This window comes from Sarcophilus harrisii, chromosome 5, assembly GCF_902635505.1.
Source record: "Sarcophilus harrisii chromosome 5, mSarHar1.11, whole genome shotgun sequence".
NCBI lineage: Eukaryota > Metazoa > Chordata > Mammalia > Dasyuromorphia > Dasyuridae > Sarcophilus > Sarcophilus harrisii.
In genome coordinates this window covers 143,557,029-143,574,658 of record NC_045430.1, presented here as the reverse complement: position 1 = coordinate 143,574,658, position 17,630 = coordinate 143,557,029, and positions in this window count along the sequence as shown.

Here is a 17,630-nt window from a genome sequence, read left to right as displayed (position 1 = left end):
ACAGAATGTTGAGACCCCTTCTTCTAATGGCTGAAGATCTTGCAGGGACTCCCATTTCTACTCTTCCCTCTTGCCCTTTAGGAACAGAACAATTTACTTTTTCAAGCTCCTCTGCCATTTCTGGTGACCCTTTATCCTTGCAGAAAGGGGCTGGAGCTGGTCCTGCTCAAGTAGTCTTCTCCAACCAGGAGTTTCTCAGACTGAGTTCCCTCAGGCTTATGTAGGCTCTAAAAGAGGGTGCCTCTTGCTTGGTGTTAAGTGCTCTTGTTCCAGTTTCCTCCTTATTCAGGGATTCCTACAATTATTTTTAATGGAATTCTCTACCTCTTGTTACTGGATTTTCTTAATAATATATTGTAATGATGATGATTTATGTGTGTTTATTTTGTATCCTGCAACCTAAGTAAAGTTGTTAATTGTTTCAAGTTGTTTTTAGTTGATTCTTCAGGATTCTCAAAGTATACCATCTTATCATCTGCAAAGAGTAATAGTTTTGTTTACTCACTGCCTATTCTAGTTTTTCAAATTTTCACTTCCTATTTCTGAAGTTAATATTTCTCATACAATAATGAATAATAGTGATGAATATTGGCATTTTTATTTCAGCCATGTTCTTATTGGGAAACAAGGATACCAATAATTTTCCTAATAACGAATCAGACCTGCATTTTTTGTATAAATCCCAATTTGCCATACCCAACTAGAGATCTTTTTTTCTAGTATTTTCTTTAAAATTTTTGTGATCAATATTCATCAGAGAAGTGGAGTCTGCAATTTTTCTTCTCTCTTTTGGAACCTTCTGGCTTGGATATCACACTATATTTGTTTCTTGAAAGGAATTTGTTAGGACTCTTGCTTCATCTATTTTCCCAAATAATTTATATAGAATTGAAATTAATTGCTTTTTAAATGTTTGCTAGAATTTGCTTATAAATCCATCTGGCACTGGAGACTTTTTCTTAAAGATTTTATTGATGGTTTGTTCAATTTCTAAAATGGGATTATTTGAGTATTTTCTTTTTTTATTTTTCTGGACAATTTATATTCATTGTAAATATTTATACATATCACTTAGATTGTAGCATTTATTGGAATAAAGTTGTGCAAAACAGCTCATAACTATTGCTTTAATTTCCTCATTATTGGTGGGAAATTCATCATTTTCATTTTTGATACTGATATTTAGTTTTTTCTCTTTTTCAAATCAAATTAATCAAAAATTGCCTAATTTATTGGCTTTCCCCCCATAAAACTAGCTTTTAATTTTATTAGCTCAATAGTTTTCTTACTTTCGATTTCATTAATTTTTCCTTTGAGTGTCAAAATTTTTAATTTTGTATTTAATTGGGGATTTTTAATTTTATCTTTTTCTAGCTTTTTTAGTTGCATGCATTCATTGATCATTGAGAGATTTAGAGATATAGAGATATTTAGAGATTAAAAAATTTTCCCTAAGAATCGTTTTGGCTGCATCCCGTAAGTTTTTGCTTTTCCTCCTACTTTTCCTTCCCCTTTTTCTTTCCTTTCCTCTCCAACTTCCCTATGGGTTAATGCAAATGTCAATACTGAACTGAGTGTTTATCATTCTTTTTTTGAGCCAAATCAGATTAGAGAAAGATTTAAAAAATACTCACTCCTCCCTGCTTTTTCTCTACTAGAATATCTTTTCTGCCTCTTAATGTGATGTAATTTACCCTATTTTACTTCTCTCTTTTCTTTTCTCCCACTATCTTTTTTTACCCTTAAATTTTTTTTATGTCATCATATCAAAGTCAACTTATTCTCAAATTTTCTATGTATACACTTTCTTACTGCCTTAACAGAGATACACTTCTCATGAGTAATAACCATCATCTTCTTATCTAGGAACCAGTTTAATCTAATTGAATAAAACTTTATTTCTTTTCTATTTATCTTTTTATTCTTCTCTTGAGACTTGCATTCAAAATTCAAAGATGATCAAATTTTCTGTTCCGCATTGCTCTTTTTATTAGAAAAGTTTTAAAAACTCTACTTCAATGAACATCCATCTTTTCCCCTATAAGATCATGCTTAATTTTGTTGGATAGTTGCTCCTTGATTGTAACCCAAACTTTTTGCCTCACAGAGTATCATATCCCAAGTCTTCTGATCCTTTACTGCAGAAGCAGTTAAGTATTTCTTTCTGCCTGCCTGAAGTATTTTCTTTTTGACCTGATAATTCTGGGATTGGACTACAATATTCCTTATAGTATTTATTTTGGGCTTTCTTTCAGAAGATCATTGGTGGATTTTTAAAGTGGTTATTCTAGCTTCTGTTTCTAGGTTATCAAGGCAGTTTTCCTTGAAAATGTATTGACAGATGTTGTTAAGGTGCTTTTTTAGATTATTGCCTTTATGTAGTCTAGTAATTCTTAAATTGTCCTTCCTGAATCTATTTTTGGATCAATTGCCTTTCCAGTGAGTTATTTTATATTTTCTTCTATGTTTTCATTCTTTTGATTTTATTTGGCTGATTCTTTATATATATATATATATATATATATATATATATATATATATATATATATATATATATATATACACATTATATTTCTATTTTTGTGAACTTACTAAACATCAACAAACTTCAACATGTTCAGAATGATTGGGTGAAGCAGCAAATTATAGATACAATTAATAATTTCACTCAAGATAATGACAATGATGAGACATCATACCAAAATTTGTGGGATGCAGCCAAAGCGGTAATAAGAGGGAATTTTATATCCTTAGAGGCTTACTTGAATAAAACAGAGAAAGAAAAGATTAATGAATTGGAGCTTGCAACTAAAAAACTAAAAAGACCAAATTAAAAACCCCAATCAAATACTAAATTGGAAATTCTAAAATTAAAAGGAGAAATTAAAAATATTGAAAGTAAAAAACTATTGAACTAATTAATAAAACTAAGAGTTGGTTCTATGAAAAAGCCAATAAAATAGATAAGCCTTTGGTAAATCTGATTAGAAAAGGAGGAGAGAAAATGAAATTAGTAGTCTTAAAATGAAAAGGAGAACTTTCCACCAAAGAAGAGAAATTAGAGAAATAATAAGGAGTTATTTTGCTCAACTTTATGCCAATAAATTTGATAACCTAAGTGAAATGGATGACTACCTCCAAAAATACAGACTTCCCAGACTAACAGAGGAGGAAGTAAATTGTTTGAATAGTCCCATCTCAGAAAAAGAAATAGAACAGGCAATTAAACAACTCCCTAAGAAAAAATCCCCAGGACCAGATGGATTTACATGTAATTTTACCAAACATTTAAAGAACAATTGGCCCCAATGCTATATAAATTATTTGATAAAATAGGGAATGAAGGAGTCCTACCAAATTCCTTCTAGGACACAGACATGGTACTGATACCTAAACCAGGTAGGCTGAAAACAGAGAAAGAAAATTATAGACCAATCTCCCTAATGAATATTGATGCTAAAATCTTAAATAAGATATTAGCAAAAGACTACAGAAAATCATCTCCAAGATAATACATTATGATCAAGTAGGATTTATACCAGGAATGCAGGGCTGGTTCAATATTAGGAAAACTATCAATATAATTGGCCATGTTAATAACCAAATTAACAAAAACCATATGATCATCTCAATAGATGCAGAAAAAGCATTTGATAAAATCCAACATCCATTCCTATTAAAAACACTTGAGAGTATAGGAATAAATGGACTTTTCCTTAAAATAATCAGCAGCATGTATTTAAAACCATCAGTAAGCATCATATGTAATGGAGACAAACTGCAACCATTCCCAATAAGATCTGGAGTGAAACAAGGTTGCCCACTATCACCGTTACTATTTAATATTGTATTAGAAATGCTAGCTATAGCAATAAGAGCTGAGAAAGAGATTAAAGGAATAAGAATAGGCAATGAGGAAGCCAAATTATCACTCTTTGGCGATGACATGATGGTATACTTAGAACCCCAGAGATTCTGCTAAAAAGTTATTAGAAATAATCCACAACTTTAGCAAAGTTGCTGGTTTTAAAATAAACCCACATAAGTCATCAGCATTTTTATATATCACTAACAAAATCCAATAGTCAGAGTTACAAAGAGAAATTCCATTTAAAGTAACTACTGATAATGTAAAATATTTAGGAATCTATCTGCCAAGGGAAAATCAGAAACTTTATGAGCAAAATTACAGACCACTTTTCACACAAATTAAGTCTGATCTAACCAATTGGAAAAATATTAAATGCTCTTGGATAGGGCAAGCAAATATAATAAAGATGACAATATTACCTAAACTAATCTATTTATTTAGCCCTATACCAATCAGACTCCCAAAAAACTATTTTAATGACCTAGAAAAAATAACAACAAAGTTCATATGGAAAAACAAAAGGTCAAGAATTTCAAAGGGAATTAATGAAAAAAAATCAAATGATGGTGGCTTAGCTGTACCAGATCTAAAGTTATATTATAGAGCAGCAGTTACCAAAACTATTTGGTATTGGCTAAGGAATAGATTAGTTGATCAGTGGAATAGATTAGGTTCAAGGGATAAAACAGTCAACAAATATAGCAACCTAGTCTTTGACAAACCAAAAGATCCCAGCTTTTGGGATAAGAACTTACTGTTTGATAAAATTGCTGGGAAAATTGGAAACTAATATGGCAGAAACTAGGCATTGATCCATACTTAACAGCATACACCAAGATAAGGTCAAAATGGGTTCATGACCTAGGCATAAAGAATGAAATTATTAATAAATTAGAGGAACATAGGATAGTTTACCTCTCAGACCTGTGGAAGGGGAAGGTCTTTATGACAAAAGCAGAACCAGAGATCATTACTGATCACAAAATAGAAAATTTCGATTATACAAAACTGAAAAGTTTTGTACAAACAAAACTAATGCAGACAAGATTAGAAGGAAGCAATAAACTGGGAAAATATTTTTACAGTCAAAGGTTCTGATAAAGGCCTCATTTCCAAAATATATAGAGAATTAACTCTAATTTATAAAAAATCAAGCCATTCTCAATTGAAAAATGGTCAAAGGATATGAACAGACAATTCTCAGATGAAGAAATTGAAACTATTTCTAATCATATGAAAAGATGCTCCAAGTCATTATTAATCAGAGAAATGCAAATTAAGACAACTCTAAGATACCACTACACACCTGTCAGATTGGCTAAGATGACAGGAAAAATAATGATGATTGTTGGAGGGATGAGGAAAACTGGGACATTGATGCATTGTTGGTGGAGTTGTGAACAGAATCCAACCATTTTGGAGAGTAGTTTGGAACTATGCTCAAAAAGTGATCAAACTGTGCATACCCTTTGATCCAGCAGTGTTACTACTGGGATTATATCCCAAAGAGATTATAAAGAAGGAAAGGGACCTGTATGTGCACGAATGTTTGTGGCAGCCCTTTTGTAGTGGCTAAAAACTGGAAACTGAATGGATGTCCATCAGTTGGAGAATGGTTAAATAAATTGTGGTATATGAAAATTATGGAATATTACTGTTCTGTAAGAAATGACCAACAGGATAATTTCAGAAAGGCCTGGAGAGACTTACATGAACTGATGCTGAGTGAAATGAGCAGGACTAGGAGATCATTATATACTTCAACAACAATACTATATGATGACCAGTTCTGATGGATCAGGCCCTTCTCAGCAACGAGATCAACCAAATCATTTCTAATGGAGCAGTAATGAACTGAACTAGCTATGCCCAGAAAAAGAACTCTGGGAGATGACTAAAAACCATTACATTGAATTCCCAATCCCTATATTTATGCACACCTGCATTTTGATTTCCTTCACAAGCTAATTGTGCAATATTTCAGAGTCTGATTCTTTTTCTACAGCAAAATAACGTTTTGGTCAGGTATACTTATTGTGTATCTAATTTATATTTTAATATATTTAACATCTACTGGTCTTCCTGCCATCTAGGGGAGGGGGTGGGGGGGTAAGGGGTGAAAAATTGGAACAAGAGGTTTGGCAATTGTTAATGCTGTAAAGTTACCCATGTATATATCCTGTAAATAAAAGGCTATTAAATAAAATTTAAAAAAAAAAAAAAAAAAAAAAAAAACTTCAACATGTTCTTGCAATAAAAATAGAAAAAAGAACATTATACATGACATAAATATCTATTATATTACCTTTGTAAAAAAACATAACCAAGGGGCAGAACCAAGATGGCAGAGAGCAGACCTATAGCTATGCAACTTCTTCCAAGCTTTCTTCAAATTAACATCAGATTAAGCCTCTGAACTGGTTTTAGAAGGATAAAACCCACAAATATTTGTAGTAAAACAAATTTGCAGAAGAATATAATTTGGAAGAACTTCAGAAAAGGTCTGTTCAGTCAGGCAAAGAGAGAGGCTATTAATATCAGACCCCAACAAAGTGATCCTGGGGCAAGAAGCTGGGGTGGGGATCCAGGGTGTTGAAGCATCTGAATCTATCCTGAGGCTTCTAGGCTGCTAGCTGGTGATTTAGCAGAGTTGCTGCAAGACACCCAAAAGCAAATAAAATAAACAAATTGTGAGCCTCTGAGCCTCAGAAAAACACAAGACTTGGCTAAGCATTCCCAGCACTGGAAGTCAGTCAGCAGTACTGGCTCCATAGCAAACTAAAGTAGTTGTGACTCTGTGGCCTTAAGAAAAGACCTCATTTTTTTTGAGCAAAAATGCAAAAGTAACCCTGAACATAGCTCTCCCCCCATGGTCTTTTTTTTAATTAAAGTTTATAAGGTTATATTTGCAATATATATGCATGGATAATTTTTTAGCATTAACCCTTGCAAAACCCTGTGTTTTAATTTCCCCCATTCCTCCAATTCCTCCCCTAGATGACAAGCAATATGTTAAACATGATAAAAAACATGTTAAATCCAATGTATGCATACATACTTATACAATAATTTTGTTGCACAAGAAAAGTCAAATCAAACAGAAATAAATGAGAAAGAAAATAAAATACAAGAAAACAACAACAAAAAAAAGAGTAAAAATGGTATGTTGTAAACCATACTCAGTTCTCACAGTCCTCTCTCAGGGTGTAGATGGTTGTCTGTATCACAAGATCATTGGAGCTGATCTGAATCTTCTGATTGTTGAAGAAAGCCACATTCATCAGAATTGATCATTGTATAATATTGTTGCCATGGACAATTACCTCCTGTTTCTGCTCATTTAACTTAGCATCATTTCATGTAAGTCTCTTCAGGTCTCCCTGAAATCATTCTGCTGATCTTTTTCTTTTGAACAATAGTATTCCATAATATTCAAATACCATAATGCATTTACTCATTCTCCAACTGATGGGCATCCACTCAGTTTTGAGTTTCTTGCCACTACAAAAAGAGCTGCCATTTTTGTACATGTGAATCCCTTTCCCTACTTTAAATTTTCTTTGGAATATAAACCCAGTAGAAACACTGCTGGATCAAAGGGTATGCACAGTTTAATAAATCTTTGGGCATAGTTCCAAATTGCTCTCTAGAATGGTTGGATGGGTTCACGATTCCACTGACAATGCATTAATGTCCCAGTTTCCCCACATACCCTCCAAAAATTGTCATTATCTTTTCCTGTCATCTTAGCCAATCTGAAAGATCTGTAGTGGTATCTCAGTTGTCTTAATTTGCATTTTTCTGATTAATAGTGACTTAGAGCATCTTTTCTTATGCCTAGAAATGGTTGCAAATACTTCATCTGAAAACTGTCTATTCATATCCTTTGACCATTTATCAAGTTGCACTTGAATTCTTATAAATTTGAATCAATTCTATATATATTTTAAAAATATATAGAGAATCTTTATCTATCAGAATTGAATGTAAAAATGTTTTCCCAGTTTCCCCAGAAACTTCTCTTCTAATCTTGTCTGCATGGGTTTGGTTTCTACAAAAAAATTTTAAATGAATATAATCAAAATTATCTATTTTTTTTGTTCAGTAATGATCTACAGTTCTTCTATCTTGCTAATTACTTCCTCCTTCACATAACTGAGAGGTAAACTATCCTATTTTGTTTTAATTTGCTTATAATATCATTCCTTAAGACTAGGACATAAATCCATTTTAACCTTATCTTGTCATATAGTGTTAGTTGTGGCTCAATGCCTAATTTCTGCCATAATAGTTTCCAATGTTCCCAGCAGTTTTTGTCAGATAGTGAGTTCTTATCCCAAAAGCTGGAGTCTTTGGGTTTGTCAAACACTAGATTACTACAGTGATTGACTATTTTTTTCTGTGATCCTACTCTATTCCACTGATTGACTACACTGTTTGTTAGCCAGTACCAAATGGTTTTGATTACCATTGCTTTGTAATATAGTTTTAGGTCTAGCACAGCTAGGCCACTTTCATTTGCATTTTTTTTCATCAAATTCCTTGAAATTCTTGAAATTTGTTTTTCTCCCTGATGAACATTGATATTATTTTTTCTAGATCTACAAATTAATTTCTTGGGAGTTTGATTGGTATGCCACTAAAAACGTAGATTAATTTATGTAGTATTGTCACTTTTATTATATTCACTCAGCCTTCCCATGAGCATTTGATATTTTCCCCATTGAGTTTATTTGTGCAGAAAGTCTTTTGTAGTTGTGTTCATATAGTTCAAGACTTTGCCATGGCAGATAGACACCCAAATATATTTTTTTTAATTTTTAATTTTTTTAATTATAGTTTTTTTATATACAAAGCATATGAATACATGAGTAATTTTTCAACACTGACCCTTGAAAAAACTTTTGTTTCAACTTTTCCCCTCCTTCCCTCCACGCACTCCCCTAAATATCAGGTAGTTCCATTCATGTGAAATATGTTAAAGAATATGTTAAATGCAATATATGTATACATATTTATACAGTTATCTTTTTGCACGAAAAAAAATAGAATTTAGAAAAAAACCTGAGAAGGAAAACAAAAATTCAAGCAAACAATAACAAAAAGAGTGGAAATGTTATATTGTGGACCATACTTATTTCCCAGTGTTCTTTCTCTGGGTGTAGGTGGTTCTGTTCATTACAAATCAATTGGAACTGATGTGGATCCTCTTATTGCTGAAGAGAATCATGTCCATCAGAATTTATCATCATATACTATTGTTGAAGTGTATAATGATCTCCTGTTTCTGCTCATTTCACTCAGCATCAGTTCATGTATGTCTTTCCAAGCCTTTCTATATTCATCCTGTTGTTCATTTCTTATAGAAAAATAATATTCATAACATTCATATACCACAATTGATTCAGCCATTTTTCAACTGATGAGCATCCACTCAGTTTCTTGTCTCTGGACACTACAAAGAGGGCTGCCACAAACATTCTTGCACACAGAGGACCCTTTCCCTTCTTTAAAATTTCTTTGGGATATAAGCCCAGTAGTAATACTGCTGGATCAAAGGGTATGCATACTTTGATAACTTTTTGAGCATGGTTCCAAATTGCTCTCCAGAATGGCTGGATGTATTCACAATTCCACCAACAATGTATCAATGTCCCAGGTTTCCCACATCCCATCCAATCTTCCACATTATCTTTCCCTGTCATTCTAGCCAATCTGACAAGTATGTGGTGTTATCTCAGAGTTGTCTTAATTTGCATTTCTTTGATTTATAATGACTTGGAGCATCTTTTCATATGGCTAGAAATAGTTTCATTTTCTTTGTCTGAAAATTGTCTGTTCATATCCTTTGACCATTCATCAATTGGAGAATGGCTTGATTTCTTATCAGAACCTTTGACTGTAAAACTGTTTTCCCAGTTTATTGTTTCCCTTCTAATCTTTTTTTGCATTAGTTTTGTTTGTACAAAAACTTCAATTTGATATATTCAAATTTTTCTATTTTATGATCAATAACTATTTCTAGTTCTTTTTTGGTCATAAATTCCTTCCTCTTCCACATGTTTGAGAGGTAAACTATCCTATGCTCTTCCAATTTATTTATAATCTCATTCTTTATGTCTTGGTCCTGAACCCATTTTGATCTTATCTTGGTATAAAGTGTTAAGTGTGCATAAGTGCCTAGTTTCTGCCATATTGATTTCCAATTGTCCCAGCAATTTTTGTCAAACAGTGAGTTCCTATCCCAAAAGCTGGGGGTGTTTGGGTTTGTCAAACATTAGATTATTAATGTTATTGGCTGTTTTGTCCCTTGAACTTAACCTATTCTACTGATCAACTACTGCTGCTTTATAATATAATTATTTTCTCTTTGAGCCAACTCTGATGAGAGTAAGGTTTACACAATGCCCCCCACCTCTAAATTCCCTTAGATATGATAGGTTTCCTTACCCTCTTGGTGGGATGTAGTATCTCTCTTTTTATCTCCTCCTTTTTTTTTTTTTTTGCCACTATCCTCTTTCTGTTTCTACTTCCCTTTTTATGTTATATCAGTAAAATCAAATTATATACGTAATCTTTATGTATATCCACAGCAGAAATACAATTCTCAAGAGTTCTTTTTATCCTTTTCTGCTTTACTTGAGTCCTATGGTTGGAGATTTAGATGTTTTTTTTTTTTTTTTTTTTTTTTTTTTTTTTTTTTTCCTTAGAAAGAAATTGAATTTATCTGTTTCGTTAAATGTCCATCTTCTTCCATGGATGAAAATGCTCAGGTTAGCTGGTAGTTTATTCTTGGCTACATTCCAAGTTTTTTTGCCTTTTGGAATCTCGGATTTTAGGCCCTTTGTTCCTTTAATGTGGAGGTAGCAAGATATTGAGTGATCCTTATTGTGGCTTCTCCATATTTGAAATTTTTTTTCTGGCTGCTTGTAATATTTTTCTTTAGTCTGATAGTGCTGAAATCTGGTCACAATATTCCCTGGAGTTTTTATTTTATTTTCAGAAGGTGTTCAATGAATTCTTTCAATGCCTATTTTACCTCCTGGTTCTATTACATCTGGGCAGGTTTCTTTGATGATTTCCTCTAAAATAGTATCTAGGCTCTTTTTTTGTCATAATTTTGAGGAAGTTCAATAATCCTCAAATTATCTCTGCTAGATCTAATTTCCAGGTGTGTTGTTTTTCTAAGTAGATATTTAATGTGTTTTTTTCCCTAATTTTTCATTTTTTGGTTTTGCTTGATTGATTCTTGATGTCTCAATGAATCATTCATATCTATTTGTTTTTTTCTGATTTTAAATGAGTTATTTTCTTCACTAGCTTTTTTTTTACTTCTTTTTGTATATGTCCAATTGTGTTTTTAAATGAGTTGTTTTACTCTATGGAATTTTTTTCCATTTCACTAATTTTTTTTAACTAAGTTATTTGCTTTTTCAAATTCACAAATCCTACTTTCTTGGGAGTTCTTTATCTTTTCCACTTCACAAATCCTACTTTCCTGGGAGTTCTTTACTTTTTCCAATTCACATTTGAGGAATTTGTTACTTTCTTGCATAACTTCTCTTTCCTTTCCCCATTTTTTTTCTTTTTCTCTTTTAAGATTTTAATACTCTCTTCTAGGACAGACTTGAGTAATGGGAACCAGGTTAGATCCCCCTTTGGGTTATTGTCTGGAAACTGTCTGCTATTAGTCTTGGCATTGAAAACTTAATCTCTTTTGGTATACAAGCTATTGATTGACCTTTTGATTTTTTACTCATTTTTTTTAAAGCCTGTATGGTCTGCCTTCAGGGCAAGGAACTTATCAGCTTCTTCTGCAAAGCAGGGATAGGTGTATGACAGTAACTGTCCTGCCAATGGGATGCAAAGAGTAGTGAGGTGCGGGAGTGCTCTGGGAAAAAGTTCTCCTCTAGAAGTTACTCAGGTCTGAGTATCACAGATGAGCTGCGGAAGTGCCCAGGGAAGAACCTTGCTATGCAGATTAGTGACTGTCTTGGGACTAGAGGCTGAGCAGCAAAAGTTGCATTACCCCACTCCAAAGCCCTCTGTGGGGCTGTGAATATTAGCAGTCGTCCAATGAATAGTCCCACACATCACCAGAAGTGGCTCTGTCCAGGGAAGCAGAGTTATGCTACAGAATTTCTATTTTCCCAGGCCAAGTGCCCCACTGTGCACATTAGAGGCTGCCCTGGGCTGCTCTCCCATGCTGTGCAGAATTGTGACTTCCCCAGCCTGTTCTGCAGAATGCAGCTGCACAGCTGTGCTGTGGTCTGTGCTGACTCACTTCCAGTTTTGGATGGGTATAGCCAGATCCTGTTAAGTTCTAGCATTTTTTATAGTACTCTCTTCCTTTGGCTTTAATTTCTCTGCTGGTCTACTGCTTTGCAAGCAGATCAGAGCAGTTAGCCTATAGAAGAGTCATCTCTGTAAATTTTCTAAACACGGAGGCCAGTCCTGCCCAATGTGCTCAAAATACTAGCCTCTCCTATTTCCCTGCTTGTGCTGGTCTGTTCCTGCCTCTCAGGACAAACCTTTTCTGGCAACCTTCCAGATTATCTTTGGCTGGTAAATTGTTGTACTTCCAACCTTTGTGAATTTTACCAATCAAGCACTATTTTTGAGGCTAAATTTAATAATTGGTAATGAGGGTATGAGAGAGATCAGAAAGTCATGTGTGCATTCTCCACCATCTTGGCTCTACCCTCCAGATATGGCTTTTTTCAACAATGAGATGATACAGGCAAGTACCAATGATCTTGTGACAAAGAATACCATCTGGATTGAGAGGACTGTGGGAACTGCGTGTAGATCATAGCCTAGTATTTTCAATCTTTTTGTTGTTGTTTACTTGCATTTTACTTTCTTTCTTATTTTTGCTGTTTTTGATTTGGTTTTTCTTGTGTAGCAAGATAATTGTATAAATCTGTATGTATATATTGGATTTAACATATGTATTTTACTATGTTTACCATGTATTGGATTACTTGCTATCTAGGGAAAGGAGTAGAGGGAAGGGAGAAAATTGGAAAACAAGGTATTGCTAGATTAAGGTTGAAAAATTGTCGATGCTTATGTTTTGAAAATTAAAAAGCTTTAATAAAAAGTAAAAAAATCAAACAAAACAGATCAATACATTGAATTTATCTGTACAGATGTCTATGTTTCATAGTGCATCCCCAGGTTAAAAGATAATGATCATACTTCATTATTTTGACTGACAATATTTTAGAGTGTCAGTAGTTTCCACTTGCCTAATTCTAATGTTTTTTTTATTAGTTATTTTTACTAATTCTAATTTTTATGGAATCACTTTCTTCAGTTAGATTTTTTATATTTGGGAATCTATCTACCAAAAGGAAGTCAGGAATTATATGAGCAAAATTACAAAACACTTTCCACATAAATAAAGTCAGATTTAAATAATTGGAAAATTATTAAGTGCTCTTAGATAGGCCGAGCAAATATAATAAAGATGACAATCCTATCTAAACTAATCTATTTATTTAGTATTATACCAATCAGAATCCCAAGAAACTATTTTAATGGCCTAGAAAAAATAACAACAAAATTCATATGGAAGAACAAGAGGTCAAAATTACAAGGAAATTAATGAAAAAAAATCACATGAAGGTGGCCTAGCTATACCTGATCTAAAACTATATTATAAAGCAGTGATTACCAAAACCACTTGGAATTGGCTAAGAAATAGATTAGTTGATCAGTGGACTAGGTTAGGTTCACAGGACAAAATAGTCAATAACTTCAGCAATCTAGTGTTTGACAAACCCAAAGATCCCAACTTTGGGGATAAAAGTTCACTATTTGACAAAACTGTTGGAAAAACTGAAAATTACTATGGCAGAAACTAGGCATGAAGCCACACTCAGCACTGTACACCAAGATAAGATCAAAATGGGTCCATGATTTAGGCATAAAGAACGAGATTATAAATAAATTATAAGAATATAGGATAGTTTAACTCTCAGAGTTGTGAAGGAGGAAAGAATTTATGACCAAAGAAGAACTAGAGATCATTATTGATCATAAAATAGAAAATTTTGATTATATCAAATTAAAAAGCCCTTGCACAAACAAAATTAATGCAAACAAGATTAGAATGGAAGCAACAAACTGGGAAAACATTTTTACATTTAAAGGTCTAATAAAGGCCTCATTTCCAAAATACATAAGGAATTGACTCTAATTTATAATAAATCAAGCCATTCTCCAATTGACAAATGTTTGAAGAATATGAACAGACAATTTTCAGATGATGAAATTGAATCTGTTTCTACTCATATGAAAGGGTGTCCCAAATCACTATTCAGAGAACTGCAAATTAAGACAACTCTGTGATACTACTATATACCTGTCAGATTGGCTAAGATGACAGGAAAAAATAATGATGAATGTTGGAGGTGATGAGGGAAAACTGGGACACTGATGTATTGGTGGAGTTGTGAATGAATCCAACCATTCCAAAAAGTTATCAAACTGTACATATCATTTGATCCAGCAGCATTACTATTGGGCTTATATCCCAAAGAGATCCTAAAGAAGGGAACGGGACCTGTATGTGCCAGAATGTTTGTGGTAGCCCTGTTTGTAGTGGCTACAAACTGGAAAATGAATGGATGACCATCAATTGGAGAATGGTTGGGTAAAGTATGGTATATGATTGTTATGGAATATTATTTTTCTCTAAGAAATGACCAGTAGGATGAATACAGAGAGGATTGGAGTGACTTACATGATGAGCAGTAGCAGGAGATCATTATACATTTCAATAACAATAATTTGTGAGGATATATTCTGATGGAAGTGGTATCTTCTACAAAGAGAAGATCTAATTCAGTTCCAATTGATCAATGATGGACAGAATCAGCTACACCCAGAAAAGGAACACTGGGAAATGAATGTGGACTACTTGAATTTTTGTTTTTCTTCCCAGGGTATTTTTACCTTCTGAATCCAATTCTTCTTATGCAACAAGAGAACTGTATGATTCTGTACACATATATTGTATCTAGGATATACTGTAACATATTTAACACGAATAAGACTGCCTGCCATCTAGGGGATGGGGTGGAGGGAGGTAAGGGAAAAGTCAGAACAGAAGTGAGTGCAAGGGATAATGTTGTAAATAATTACCTATGCATATGTTCTGTCAATAAAAAAGTTATAATAATAATAAAAATTACTGATATAGAAATATTTTACATAATTGCATTTGTAAAATTTATATCTGATTGCCTATCATCTCAGGGAGTAGTAGAAGAGTGATGATTGGAAGGATGGAATTTGGACCTGAAAACTTGAAGTATTTTTCTTTTAACTGTGAGTGGAGATGGGGATGAAGTTAATATGATCAGCTGAACCTGATTAAATTTCCATAGAAGTAATCTGAGTGGAGAGGATCAATGTCTCATTCAAGATCATAGCAATCGTAAGTAACTAGTAAGAATTTGAACTAAGCTATTTTAATCAAATTGCCAAGGAAATACTTTATAGAGTTAGAAAAAATAATAACAAAATTTATCTGGAAGGACAAAAGAACAAGAGTCTGAAGGGAATTAGTGAAAAAATACAAAGAAGTGTGGCCCAGCTGTACCAAATCTAAAACTATATTAAAAGTAGCAGTCATCAAAATCATTTGGCAATGGCTAAGAAATAGAGTAGTGGATCAGTGGAAAAGATTAGATTCATAAGACACAATAATTAATGATTATAGTAATCTATCATTTGATAAATCCAATAATATTGTAGAAACTAAGAATAGACCAACCCATATACCAAGGTCAAAATGAGTTCATCATTTAATAATGGAGTGTTCTATTATAAGAAAACTAGGAGAACAAAGGATATTGTAACTGTCAGATATATGAAGAAGACAGGATTTTATGACCAAATAATAACTAGTGAATATTATGAAATGCAAAATGGAGAATTTACATTATATTAAATTAGCAACTTTTTGTACAAACAAAAGCCATGCAGCTAAGATTAAAAGGGAAGAAAAAAGCTGGGGAAATTTTTGTATTCAGTGTTTCTGATAAAAACCTAATTTCTAAAATATATAGAGAAATAATTCAAATTTATAAGAATATAAACCATCTCACAATTGATAAATGACATTCCTCAAATTGATAAAAGACATTAAGCAAATTCTAATCAAAAAATTGCTCTAAATAATTATTGATTAAAATTGCAAAGTAAGACAACTCTGAGATATCACTTCTTACCTTTCAGATTGTCTAAAATGAAAGAAAAAGATAATAAATTGTGGAGGAGATGGGGGAAACATTTTTTCTGGAGTTATGAAATTATGCAACAGTTCTGAAATGCAATTTGGAACTATGCCCAAAGAGCTGTGTATACTCTTTGATCCACAGTGTATTTCCTGGGTCTCCATCCCAAATAGATCATCAAAAAGGGAAAGGACCCAAATGTGCAAAAATGTTTGTAGTAACCATTTTTGTAGTGGCAAGAAACTAGAAATTGAGTAGATGCCTATCAGTTGGGGACTGATTGAATAACTTACAGTATATAAATGTAATGAAATAGCATTGTTCAATAAGTAATGATGAGCAGACTGATTTTAGAAAAAGGCCTGGAAAGACTTACATGAATAGATGTTAAGTGAAGAAGCAAGATAACATTGTACATAGCAATGAGAGTATCTAATGATTAACTATGATAGACTTGGCTCTTTTCAAGAATGAGGTGATTCAAGGTAATTCCAATAGACTTGTGTTGGAAAGAGCCATCAACATCCAGAGAAATAACTATGGAGACTGAATGTGGATCAACTCATAGTATTTTCAATTTTATGTTGTTGTTTGTTGCTTGTGTTTTTTTTTCTTTCTCTTTTGATCTCATATTTCTTGTGAAGCATGATGAATATAGAAACATGTTTAGAAAAAAAACTGCACATGTTTAACCTAGAGTAGATTTCTTGTAAGGGGGTGAGAGAGAGAGGGAACATTTTGGAACACAGGGCTTTGCAAAGGTGTATGTTGAAAACTATGTTTACATGTATTTGGAAAAATAGAGTTATTGTGAAACAAAAAAGAAGAATTTGAACAGAGATCTGGAGGCTTGAAATTCAGTGCCTTTTTTTTACTACAACATGCTGATTTCCAAGATCCTTTCCAACTCTAAATCTATGATTCTGATTCAAAACTCTTCAGAGGATAGTGCCTGACTGTGAATAATGGAATATTACCAATTCTGAAGAATCAAAATTTCCCATCACCCAAAATGTAGTAGAAAGGCAAATATAGAATATTATCAAAATCAACTTTTATGCAAAAGTAAGAAGCACCTTATACTGGACATATAGTAAGGAAAAGAAAGTGGGCCAATCATTCTGGAAGGACAAAGGGAATCTAATTGCCAAAATGTTTCTCTAATATACACTGAATGTCAAGAGAGATAAAAGAAGACCTTATAATGCTGAGTAGATTCTATAAAGAAATACATGTTCACATATGGAAAATAATAACACAAAATACAGAAGTATAGGGAGATGAAATACAAATTCTGCCATCAAAGGAGTTGCTTATATCACAGATTCTATCAAGAACTGACATAACTTCCACACAACTTAAATGTTTTGTGTATGAAACTTCAGATAAACTCTAAAATGTTTCTTTGAACTCTTCATATAATTTGTTTTAAAATTTTAAGTATTCAAAGATACATATGCATTGAAGCATGAATACATCTAGGCTACCATCTACATAAGATAAAAATAAAC